Raw genomic sequence first — 13,343 nt, 5'->3', positions numbered from 1 at the left:
TTCTGTTCTGTTTTACAGTTTCTGAATGTAGAAAGTCATCTTAGTAATACATACTTTGCTCTTCTAGTCTAATATGCTTTGTCCTTTTAATTTAAAAAAAAAAAAGAGGCTAAAAGAAAATACTTATAATGATACTCAGATCTTGTTCTTCTCTATTCTCATTGATGACTTACCTAGTTTCGTTTACAATGGATATAAAGACTGAAAGAAAAACTGTATTATAACACAGACATGTTTCATTTAATAGATGTCTAAGTGTGTCAACTTCCTGGTATTTCTGACAACCAATGTAGAAAGACTATAAAACTGAAGTGCTTATTTTGAGCCTGGCATGCACTCTAAAATCTGTTTAATGAAACATTTCTACCAAAAACAAAAACAAGACAAACAAAAAAAGAACACTAATGTTTTTGAATGATATGAGTGTTTTTATTTTAAAAATGGGATGTTATTAGAAAAGTATGTAAAAGTAAATGGGGAAAAAGAAGGTAACAAATATACCAAATGTATCTGTGTTATCACAGTCCTGGATTTGATTCAGACATGCAATTTATTATCTACACCTATAGGAGACAGTTACTCAGGAAACCTTGGGAATTTATGTCCATGTTAGTCATATGCCAGTATGTCTGAGCATGATCTAACTACCTAGAGGCCCTGTACCTGATTACTAGTTGAGTTGTTTTCATTCCTCATAACTATTAGTCTATAACCCCCTGGTGTCAGAAAATTTTCTTGCTATAAATATGCTGAAGCATTACAACACCCCCTGGGTAAAAGCTACACATATTCCATATATAAATAGTCTAACAGACTAGTGCAATTAATGTTTGAGCTATACATAGTAAAAATAAATGTTACTGTCATGATATCAGAGTTTTGTGATGCTAAATGTGAACCATGATATATTCTATTCAATTTTGGCAAAAGAAAATAGAATACTGAATAAACCAGTTAAGATTATAGCAAGAGTTTGGTTAGTACTCTTAATATATTCATTCTTCAAAAGACCCCAGACTTTTTGTGGGTGGAGAAAATTTTTTATACAACAGAGAAAAGGAAAGGGTGTCAATTTCACACACCAATGCCATGTCTTCTTTCAGTCAACTGCTAAAGTGAATTCCAGATTTATTTCCTATGCTCATCATTTATTATTTCTTCTCTTTCTCTCTTTCTCTCAACTTCTGTGGACTGCACATTCATGAGACTTGTGAATGGCCAACATCAGATGTTCTTACTATGCACTGATTATGCCAAAATATGAGTCAAAATTATTAGAAGGCTTATAGTTTGTCTATTTACTTTTGGTTTTAGAAATAGCAAAAAAAAAAAAAAAAAGAGACATGTTCTGTGCAAGTTTTTATTTTCTTTATCCCCATCCCTCTTTTTATACAAAGTTCCTCATTAAGCTAGACTTCCATGCTCTCAAAGACTGCAATACTCAATGCGGCACCTAGTTGGTTCAGTTGGTTAAGCGGCCAGCTTCAGCTCAGGTCAAGATCTCACTGTTTGTGGTTTCGAGTTCCGCACTGGGCTCTGTGCTGATGGCTCAGAGCCTGGAGCCTGCTTTGGATTCTATGTCTCCCTCTCTCTCTGCCCCTGCCCCACTCCCTCTCTCTCTCTCTCTCTCTCTCTCTCTCAAAAATAAACATTAATAAAATAAAATAAGTACAAAATATAGCGATACTCGAGGATTTACAAAATCATCTCTTCTTAGGAAGGTGGCATCATTCATATATATTTGAGCAATGCTTCAATAGGACTATGTCATTACCTCTATGATCATTTTAGTAAACTATTAACAATTATATCCTATTTTTTGCATGTAATAAATTTCATTTAATTTATAAATTTTCTTTCATCATGACTTGTCAAGCCAATTATTCTGAACACTAACTTATGTGTTTTATTTTGGTTTTGCCTTGCTGTTTTTTATAATTGTTGCCATAATTTCATGTGTGAGCAGGTTAGCTGTCTTTGTAGTTGACAAAACATGACATGCCATTTCAACTTTGCTAATAATCTTGGTCAAGAACTGAAATACTTTATAAGAAAACCTTAATATATCAGACATTAAATGAGCAATATTATTAATTGAAAAATATAATGAAACTTTATAACTCTGTATGATAATACATTTTAATATTTCTGATAAATTTGTAGTAACTGTGTATATTGCATTTCCCTTTTTTTTTTTTAATTGTGGAAGGAATTTCAACAAAGTTCGGAAGCTGTTTGCAATGTTTTACTTCTTATGGTTTTAGAACAGGAAATTCAACAAGAATAGGAAAACATAGTGTTTAAAGGAATCTAATTTTTATGCTGTTGACTTACTAATAAGCCTCTAGGTTTTAGTCAAATCCATTATTTAATGGAATGTCAAATTTTTTTTTGTTATTTTTGAATAACAACTGAATGTAAGAATGTGTTGTCTCAGAGTATTTACTCCCAAAGGTAATCCTTTTCGACTGAGAAGGTCATTGGGGAATTAGGATCTGAGCTGCTATTAGACTAAACACTTTATCTATTTTTGCAGTATGTTTTATTTGTTGTGATCACTGTGACTGTTCAGATAACATGCCTCCATTTTTATGCTCTGCTTAAACCTCTATGTGTCACCTTCTCTATAGAATGTCAGTGGCTGAGCAATCAGAAATGGAGGAATAAAAATTTTCAAACCATTCAGACATAGTATTAGTGACTGTAAAAGATTATGTTTGAACTCAGTGATATAAATCAGAGTAAGCAATAGAAGGCCGAAGAAGCTGCATTAGCCAGTGCTTATCTAGCCTAAGATTTATACACTTGGGTGGTCAAGCTGAATGTTAATATCAGACAATCCAAGATTTGGTAGGAGGACACAGCAAATGCTTAGGCTGGTCCCATTAGATAAGGACAAGAATAAGGAAAGGAAAGTAGAAGACATTTCATTCCCTCTGTTCTTTCTCCAACTAGTTTTTTCTGTCAGTATTTTCATGAAACTTGAACAAAGCAACTCAGTTATTTCCTGAATCACGCTGATTTCATGAGTTAGCTTCCATCAATGCAAAGGAGAGTGATGATTTTCCATGCTACTAAATCTTTCATCACGGGTCCCCATTTTGAAAACTCAAGAAACTATGCTTCGATGTATTCACCACCATAAATTTTTTTCTAAAAAAGGCTTTACTTTAAAACAAACATAACTTTTTTGTTCTCCCAATGACAGTTGGTAAACATTTGCCTGGAAATAGCATATGTTATAAAGCCCCCACTCCCCCATGGTTTTGCCTTGTTGCTTACAACCCTGGTTTTTTGCTTTGTGTTTTTGGAACTATTTTGTTGCCCTTTAAAAATGGCCATTTTAAAAGTTTGTTTCAAAATGACATTAGTGTTCAATATGATATATAATAATATGATTGTTATGATAAAAATAAGTCTAGACAATTAAACACACATTTGAAGAAATCCAGCAAAAAATAAGTTATTTCTTTTCTTAATAATCAAAATCACTTTAATGGTATAGTACCTTTAATAGTTGGTTTAAGGACACATCTGCGATTTTCTTTTCTCCTACTTTGAGCAATGAAAAAATGTATGTAGTACAGCCACAATTACTTTCAACTTCATGTTAAACTAGTCCATGCATTAAAAATGTATAAACTACGTCTTTCCCTTGAGGTAACGATTATAGATTAGGGTTTAGTTCTGTGTGGCACCTTAAATTTCTCAAGAAATCACTTGTTACTAGATTCCCCCCCCCCCTAATTTATGGGCTTCTAAACCTGCGGGATGGGGAAGCAGCTGCCTGGCTCATATTTTGCTATTTTCCAGTTCCCCCATGCTGTGCACTTCTGTCGCATTATGCTGAGAAAAAGTAAAAAGAATCAGCCCGAGAATGCGCCCACCTGTCCAGTTGCTTTGAGGAAGAAGTCAGCCCTCTTCCAACTCCCAATCTCTCCACCCCATCACTTCTGTACTTATTAGTAGAGAGGTGGGGTGTCCTCCAACAGGTCAGAAAATTGGTTTCTATGGGGGGAGACAAAAAAAAAAAGCCAGCTTGGACTTTCACTGTTCAGAGAAATACAATCTCTGAATATCTTTTGTTTATAACTCTACCAAATAAATAAGCATCATTAGCATAAGAATTCATGTCGGGTTTTTAATGCAAAGGAGTTATGCATTTGTTCATTAAATTAAAAAACTTTACTGTCTTACACGCAAGTAATTTATCACCTATCTTTGAATATTGTTGAGTATTGTCACTGATAGAAAGATTAGAAAAAATATAGAAAAAAAACAGCATGAAAGACATCACATGTCAAAGCAGAAAGGTAAAAGTAAGGAGACTCTAAAAAGGGGAGAAAAAAATCAGTATTTAAGAAACAAGAGTCGTGTTCTAATCTCCTGACATATTGCTCATAATGTGTCTCTATTTGACAGATTTTTCAACCTAGCTCCTGATGAATTCAAAATGTGAATTTTGAACTAAGTCCAAACAATTTGGAACTGCATAGGTTCCAAACAACTTGGGCTAGCAGTTACGACCTTCTATAATGTGCCCCTAAGTTTATTATGTTCCTTATGCAGAATTCTCCACCTAAAGTTCTTTTATCTCTGTCTTCGCAAATACAAATTTTATCTGAGTTTCAAAGTTCTGATAAAGTGCCTCTTGTAACACTGAGATATCCTTGATTCTTGAAATTTTCTTTGTATTTTTCTCTGCCCTAACTATCCTCAATGGAGTGGGGAAAAGACAGAAGGTGGGGAATATCTTTTATTTCTCTGAATATTTATAGGATTTTTACCTCTTCTGGAGGTGAATTGGGCCGAACTGTTGAATTGCTTTTATTGACTTAACTTCTGTATTTTAAGATGATGTTCAAGTCTGATAAATCTTTCTATTACTCAGGGAGTGGGGGTAATGGGTTAAGTAGGTGATGGGTATTAAGGAGCACGCTTGTTATAACAAGCCCTTGGTGACATACAGAACTGTTGCTTCACTATATTATACACCAGAAGTTAATATAATACTGTATGTTAACTAACTGGAGTTAAACAAAAACTTAAAAAAAAAACCTTCCTATTACTCAGTGATCATACCCTGTATTGTTCATAGTAAGTGCCCATTCAATGTATAGTAATCGCACAGCATATTTTTGAAAAATAACAAGTAAATCTTTATTGCTTAAATATATTATTTCAATAAATATTCACAACTCTTTATTCCCTTAGTATTTCTTTTGAACTATTGTGATAATTTTCAACTTGCCTGAAGAGGGTGGTAAGATATAGCTTCCCCATCAATGTAGTTCCTTCCCTTTCTTATGAATTTAAGGATCATTGTGGTCAATGATACCATGCATATGTTGAGTAGGGTAAAATGGAGAATCTTTATGGAAGATTATGGAATCTATATTTAGGATATGTTATCTAAAGTTCACTGTCATTTTAGGGATTAATAAAATGGAGTAGTTATGATTATCAAAATAGGTTTGGTACTATGTTTATCACAAATGACAACTTGTCCCTCAAATCTTCGATTACCAGTAGAGGAAATTGAGATGGAGGTAGGACCACCTACCTAGGTCATATGTAGTGACACTGAATGGAAAAAAAAAACTTGTATATCAGATATTTTATGAGATTCTAACCTTTAATATGTACTAAGTAGTGGTATCTGAGTGAAACTCTAACCAAGTTCAATAAAACTAACGCATTTGTCACCCACAATTTCTGTTATATTTATTAAGGTACACTGGGTTTTATTAGTACTCATAACTGTCTTTAATTCTGTCCTGTAATTTGTGGTAGTCACTGTTGATGATCTAACTCCCCTTCTTTCTGGCTAAAGGAATTGCAGTGTTTGTTCTGGAGCTAGTCAGATATTTGAACAATTATCTCTAGAAGATGAACTCTTGTGCTCATGATTGGCTTAGGGGTGGTTATATGACCAGATATGGCAAAATATAAGGGGAATTTTTACTGACAGAGAGACTTCTGCAAAATATTTATTTATTTAAGAAAGAGAGAAATGCTATGTAAGCTATCTCACCATACTTCGTCTCACACCTCTTTCTTCATTTGGGATATTTTTGTATATGGCTTAGAGATGCTAGAAGTCATTTTGTAACCATGAGGAGAAGGGCAAGAGCTTTGCAGAGAAGTTGACCCAGATTCCTGACATTATTGAGCCACAGAACAAACTCTGGATCTTCTGACCTATGTATAGCTATTATGTTGTGATAATAAATCTTTTATACTTAAGACTTACTTAAAAATAACTATTCTGTTATTTGCAGGAAAAACATAATTGACACAAATAGTAATTTTAATATGGCTACATTGTCATATAAATGATCATTGCACTAAGGAGTATTTAATAGTACTTGAAATAATCTGTAGCCTCTTGGAAATAGGGTGATTAACCTTTAGAAACAATTTCCACTATACTACAAATAAGATATGATGTCTTTAAAATACCAAAGCCAAATAAAACAAATACTAGTTGATATCTATGGCACGGAGGCCACTCAACCAAGAGCAGTGGCCTGATTCTAACTCTGGCTCTTTACTGCCATTTTCAATAAAACTTCAAGCTCAATAGGCATGTGGTCTGCCTTCCAAGTTATTAGTAATAATGAGTTGCCCCAAAATTTGTCAGTTCACAACAAAGATAGGTAGCTTTCCAATGTCTGGTATCTGTTTTCTCACACTGCCTGTCCATTACACCAGTGTCACATTTTAGTTTTATATTACAGAATAACTCCACTTGTGTTACCAGTGTTAATGACTAAGGACTGAAGGGGTTTTGAGGGACAAAGGTTTTGTAAGACTTTTTATTTAAGCAAATGACATATATCACAGAAAATATTAAAACGTATTGTTTCAGATTAGAATTTATTGTTAAAGACTTGAGCCTTTCAGATCGCTTAAAGTAGCCATCACAAAATAAGGGCAGTGAGTGAACATGGATGCAAGGAAGCCAAAAATAATAAAAGGGACTTTAAAATTATGTACAAGAAAGGACTTTGAGTATGGTTACTGTATATGGAACAGTTTGAAAAAAGCAAATCACATATACCATTCAAAAATTTTTAAATTTGAAATTATAGGTGCACGCGTCATTGCAAAGATAGGGAAACAGCTCATGTATTCTTCACCCAGTTTCCCCCAGTGGTAACATTTGCATAATTGTAGTACAGGATCAAAACCAGGATTCTGACACTGGTACAATGTGTGTGTATTTTTGCAATGAGTAGTCCTGGCCTTGGGGATGGGATGGTACAGAGAAAATAAAGCTGATCTGTTTTCCCATTCTGTGCTGTTATTCTCAAGGTTTTTTTTTTCTTCCAGTGTATTGCTGAAGCTTCTTAAGTGGACTCCGGAGCTCTCCCAAAACTTATTTGTTTCTTTATAGATGTCTAAGTATTGACCTTTGTGGAAGAATGTAAGCTGGGGTCTTTGCCATCTTGGGAATGTCATTCTCCTCTATCCATTTCTAATGGAATTTCTACCTCTATTTGGAGTATTGCAGTTGTTACAAGTGTAATTTGGGGGTTGACGTTGTTAAAAAATAAGCCCACCTGCTTACTTATTAACTAGCAATTTGAGGAAACTTTGATGATAGAGGCAAGATTTGGAAGGAACCTGACTCCTTGAATTGCCTCATGGAAGGTTGCTTACTGAAAATCTACATTGCAATGTTCAATAAGTGAGAAAGAAAATTCCACTGGGGTTTATCTGTTGGAACAATCATCATTATTCTATTACAGGACCCACAGAAACTATTACAGCTAGTAGCCATATAATCTCACAATTTTGCTATTTTTTTTTGATGGATCTGAAGCTCCAGGAAGTATATAGACACAGCAAAATAGAAACCATAACTTAGTTTTCACAAAGTCTAATGTTTTCCCTTTCTGTTACCTTAAATTCTTTTTATAAAGTTAAGGAGAATTTCTTCTCCAAAGAAGACAACATAATATTGTAAGTACTATGAACATTCAACACATTTTTATCTACCAAGTGCTAAGGTGTAAGTAAATTTGTGTGAATAGTACATAAACACAAGTAACTACATAAATACAGTAGATTTTTCTTAAGCATGGCTACAAAAATGTATTATCTTTCTCTCTAGAAAAAAAAAACCCACAAATCACTATTATTTTCTATCTAAATGTTACAGCACATACCAACTGATGACATTGCAGTGAGGGAAGACCTCAACAGCCCTATTCTCTGAAGGGTGATCCTTGTCTATTTAAGGAAGAATAGAACTCAATGTTGAAATAGTTTATCTCCTTCCCAGTCTTTAAATATGTATGAAGGGTAGGTGTTTGTTTTGATATACTGGATTAATAGTGTTAATATTTAAATAGTTCCTCTTTTATTTCTAAAGTAACGCTCCATTAATATGTGAAATATAACATCACCTTTGGTCATATTGTTTTAGTCTATTTGGCTGCAGGCTTAGTGTGACAATCTTGCATCAATTTACATAGTGAAGATTATTTTTTGCTGCTGAAGGGTACTAAAATTTCACATTTAAGCATAGGTTTTTTGAAAGGAATAAGAGAAAATTGTTAGGATCTATGGATTTCAAATCACTGTTGGATATTAAATATTTTGGTATGTCTAAAGATTCTTCTTTTTGATTAAGCAATACATATCAGTTTCTTCTTAATTATAAGAGATCATCATTAAATTAACAAGATTGAAAATTGATGTTCTCAAACTCTTTCAGGATTAGTACTATTTAACAAATTTCTATCAGAAAGTCAAACCCAGAAATATTACTCATATGCCTTTTCTTAACCTTTAAATTTCTTTTATTGAAGTATAATTAACATTAAGTGTTCTATTAATTTCAGATGTACAATATAGAGATTCAACATTTCTATACATTGCCCAGTGCTCATCACATTAAGTGTACTCTTAACCCTCTTTATCTATCTTAGCCTTTTATCCTGAGTAAAACTTCTGCATTTGACTTTTTTTTTTTTTTAAATTTTTTTTTTCAACGTTTATTTATTTTTGGGACAGAGAGAGACAGAGCATGAACGGGGGAGGGGCAGAGAGAGAGGGAGACACAGAATCGGAAACAGGCTCCAGGCTCTGAGCCATCAGCCCAGAGCCTGACGCGGGGCTCGAACTCCCGGACCGCGAGATCGTGACCTGGCTGAAGTCGGACGCTCAACCGACTGCGCCACCCAGGCGCCCCTGCATTTGACTTTTTATTATGGAAAATTTCAAACATATACAAAGGATAATGAATAGTGTAACCCTCGAGTATCAATTCTTGGCCGATATTGTTTGATTTGTATCCCCACCCATTTTTCTTCCCCCTAAATTAATTTGAAGTAAATCCCAGATGTCATAAAATTTCCTTAAATCAATGGCTTAAGCAGAATTAGAATTATGGCAAATAACAAGGACTATCAGTAAGAAGAGAGTTATACGAAAATATATATGTATATCTTCCACAATAATATCCAGTTTGTGTGTATATATATACTGAATGCTTGCTGTCTCTCTGCCTTAGAATGACTAATTAGGAATAATTATCACTTTGTCAGTCTACTATAATTTATCAACTTTACCTCAGCAACTTACTAATATCAGTAGTTAAGAAATATATTGCAAGACAAATCTTGCCATTCTGGAATTTACATTGTAGAAAGGTACATAGACATGGGTAAGAAAACAGCAATGATGATAAGCTATATATCAAACACATGCTGTGACTTTTAAAAACACTAAGGCAAGATGATTGAAAGAGAAAAATCCCAACTCCTTATTTATTATCAAGTCTTCTTATCTATCTTTGGGTAGATGCAGAAGTTGCAGTTCAAGATGTAGTAGCCAATGCCCATACCCATTTTTTAGTGGTACTTCCCATGGATATATCTAACAAACTTTTTTAAATAAGCGATGCAATCTCTGGACATATTTTTTTAAATGTTTATTTGAGAGAGAGAGAGAGAGAGAGAGAGAGAGAGGGAATGATAATGGTAGGGGCAGAGAGAGGGGGACAGAGGATCCAAAGCGGATGTGGGGTTCAAACTCAGGAACCATGAGATCGTGACCTGAGCCAAAGTCAAATGCTTAAATGACTAGGCCTCCCAGGTGCCCCATCTGGACATAATTTTTAATTGTGAGCTGTTTTTTGTTTGTTTGTTTGTTTGTTTGTTTGTTTTTAAGAGAGTGAGTACAGAGCAGGTGGGAGGGGCGGAGGGAGAAAATGAATCTTAAATAAGCTCCACACAGAGCCACCACCTGGGATCATGACCTAAGCTGAAATCAAGACTCAAACTCTCAATGAACTGAGCCACCCACGCACCCCGATTAGGAGCTGTTCTTCATGTCTTGATGTTGACATTTTAAATTGATTTCCTGAATATATGCTAGCTTAAGTAAGAGATAAATACAAATATTATAGAATGAATATATAGTACACTAAAGATGGCTTCACATTTCTGGAAAATCTTCCCACTGAAAAGTGGGGTCTGTGCCAAACCCTATTTTAGAATCTATGAAGGCTCTGTGACTAATTAATCAGAAAAAATACAGGGAAAATAGATTGTGTCTCATTCTGGGACAATCCCTTGTAGGATTGGTGACTTCTATTTCCTGTCTCTTAGAATATTTTGGAACTTAGCCACCATCTTGTGAGGAAGCTCAAGCTTCCCCATGTGAAAGGGCCCAGTGAAGGGGACGCAGGCCATGCTTCTAACCATAACTAAATTTTCAGATGAGCTGCCTGCACCAATTTACTTGCTATACAAACCAACCACCGTAGAAGTGGTCCTCTAATTCAAGCGGAGACATTGTATCTCAAATTGATTAAAGCAAGGATGAAGTGTCTTTAGTTGTAGATTCAGGAGCAGAACAACTGATAACTATTTAAACCACTAGGTTTTGTTTTTTTATGAAGCATTAAATAATCCTAGCAGAATAAATCTCCACACAATTTACTTTAGGTAATAGGCTGTATGAAGGAGAGCTATTTCTGATGTTTATACTGTTTTCTCAGATATTACTATCACCATTAAAACATCAAAGTGTGTGTTTGTGGAGTGATCTGTGTCCTGCTTGATGCCTCCACTAATACTGTATATGACTGCACAAATTCCTTTAATTTTCCCCCCTGTATTTTTTGTATTCCTCATGGCTTAGTACCTAAAAAGTTATAGTGTATGTTTGAGATATTTTCAACCTCATATGATCTGGTGTCAAGCTGTTGTCTACACAGGATATAAAATCTTTGAAAATAAGAACTGTTTTTAATCTCTCAAAGGAACATATTTGTCACATAATCAATGTTTATTTTTGAATGAATGAATGCTCTAAATACTGTTTTGCTTAAGGTTCTTATTCAGTGGGTCTATATAGTTTTTGTCCTTAAGTATAGCTCACTGTAGTAACTTTATAAACTCTAATCTATCTTTTTTCCAATACGATTACTTGAAGTAGATTATAATCAAAGTGATACCTTTTTTTTATAACAATGATGTATGTTGAAATAAAACCTAGCAGGGTAACTGTAAGATGCAGCTTTTTTTTTTCACCTTAGAAAAATACTATAAATCAGTCCTATGATCCAGTGTTTTCTAGGGGAAATTGTACATGCAGGGGAGTTGAGGAGAGAAATGAACTCCCAGCTTTTATCTCTCTAGTTATTTCCACTTAAGTACATATAGCTAGGAGTTAGTGGCCTGAAATAAGAAATGGTATATCAGACATCATCCAGTCAGGAGATCAGAGACGACATCATTATTTTAACAAAGAGAATTTCATATGAGGAATTCTTATCCAAGGATTAGAAAAATGAACAGACAAAGAGGAAACACTATGGTAGTAACTATAAAAGATACCTACTACCACCAGGGTGAGAAGGGGTTGGAATTATTAAGCCTTGCAAACTTGGACAAGAAGCCCTATGGAGCTGGGTGCTAGATTTCTGAGAAAGGGGATCAATGGGCTGTGGCTTGTTCTTCTGAAGGGGGACGAAGGGGTTATTCCCAGAATAAAAGAAAATCCCAACCTGGAACCTACAGCCGCTGGAGGGACAAACTGCTATGTCAGGGTAAAGAACTACTGCTGGAGTTTTGCAGGAAGTAGGGTGTCCCTTCTCCCTCCTTCAAATGCCCTCTGTTAGCAGAGTCCAGCAAGAAGCCTGCTGGAAAAAATGAAACCTGTTTTCCAGCATCCCAACCTTACATAACAGTATAAGAGTGTTGTCCTTTAAGATAGGAAAATAGCTTAAAAAATCAATCCATATGGATTATTAATAAAACAATTGGTTACTCAATTATCATGGTACTTATGGCAAGAGGGAGTCCTTAACACATCAGAAGAGTGTTCTTTCACAGCTTCAATACTTATAATTTAAAATTAAAAGATCCAGGGGTGCCTAGGTGGCTCAGTTGGTAAAGCATCCAATTTTGGCTCAGGTCATGATTTCACAGTTCATGGGTTCAAGCCCCACTTCTGGCTCTGTGCTGACAGCTCAGAGCCTGGTGTCTGCTTCAGATTCTGTGTCTTCCTCTCTCTCTCTGACCCTTCCCTGCTCACACTCTGTGTTTCTCTCTCTCGAAAATAAATAAACATTAAACAAATGTTTTAAATAAAAGGACACAACTTCATATCTATGGTTTTAATTTGGAGTACTTTATGCAGTTACACAACGAAAACAGAATCTCTAAATTTGAATTAATTTGGCCTTTTAGTTTTGGTATTTGTAAGACACGCATATATCAAGATATATTTATAATGCCCATGTAGTTCCATTGCTTATCTTAACTGCATATAAAATATTGAGCTATTTCAGAAATACATGACTCCAAAATATCAACTACTCTAATGAGGGAGATAAGAGAGTGAATAGGCTGCCATTATTAAGTTTGGTCTTTTTAATAGAGACACATTTAAAATTGAAATTTTTAGAAAAGGCTTAGAGACAGGGAAAAAAAAGAAGCGGAACAATGGAGAGAATAAGAAGAAGGGAAAATAGAAAAATGATAAATAACAGAATGAAAAAAGAATTGAAGTGAGCAGAGAGAGGAGACAGAGAGAAGGTAAAGAAAGGGAAGGAAAAGTGAGAGCAAGTAGGTAAGAGAGAAAAATATTATAAAAAAGTCTTGTCAGATCATGTCTAAGATTATATCTGCTTCGTTATTAAATAGAGACTCTGCAGAGTCATAGAAAATCCACTAGTTCGGAGGTTGATTTTTTATATACAACTGAATTTTCTAATGATCTTAATCAGAGTGTAATTTCTTGTGCATGAAGCCATTCTGGTATTTTTAAAGAGCTTTACATAAGTATTTCTATTTTCTTCAGATTCTAAAATTTCACAAAGG

The sequence above is a fragment of the Prionailurus bengalensis genome, chromosome A1 (genome assembly GCF_016509475.1).
Source record: "Prionailurus bengalensis isolate Pbe53 chromosome A1, Fcat_Pben_1.1_paternal_pri, whole genome shotgun sequence".
In the NCBI taxonomy this organism is placed as follows: Eukaryota; Metazoa; Chordata; class Mammalia; order Carnivora; family Felidae; genus Prionailurus; species Prionailurus bengalensis.
The sequence above is the reverse complement of the archived record's forward strand: the minus strand, read 5'-3'. Positions refer to the sequence as shown.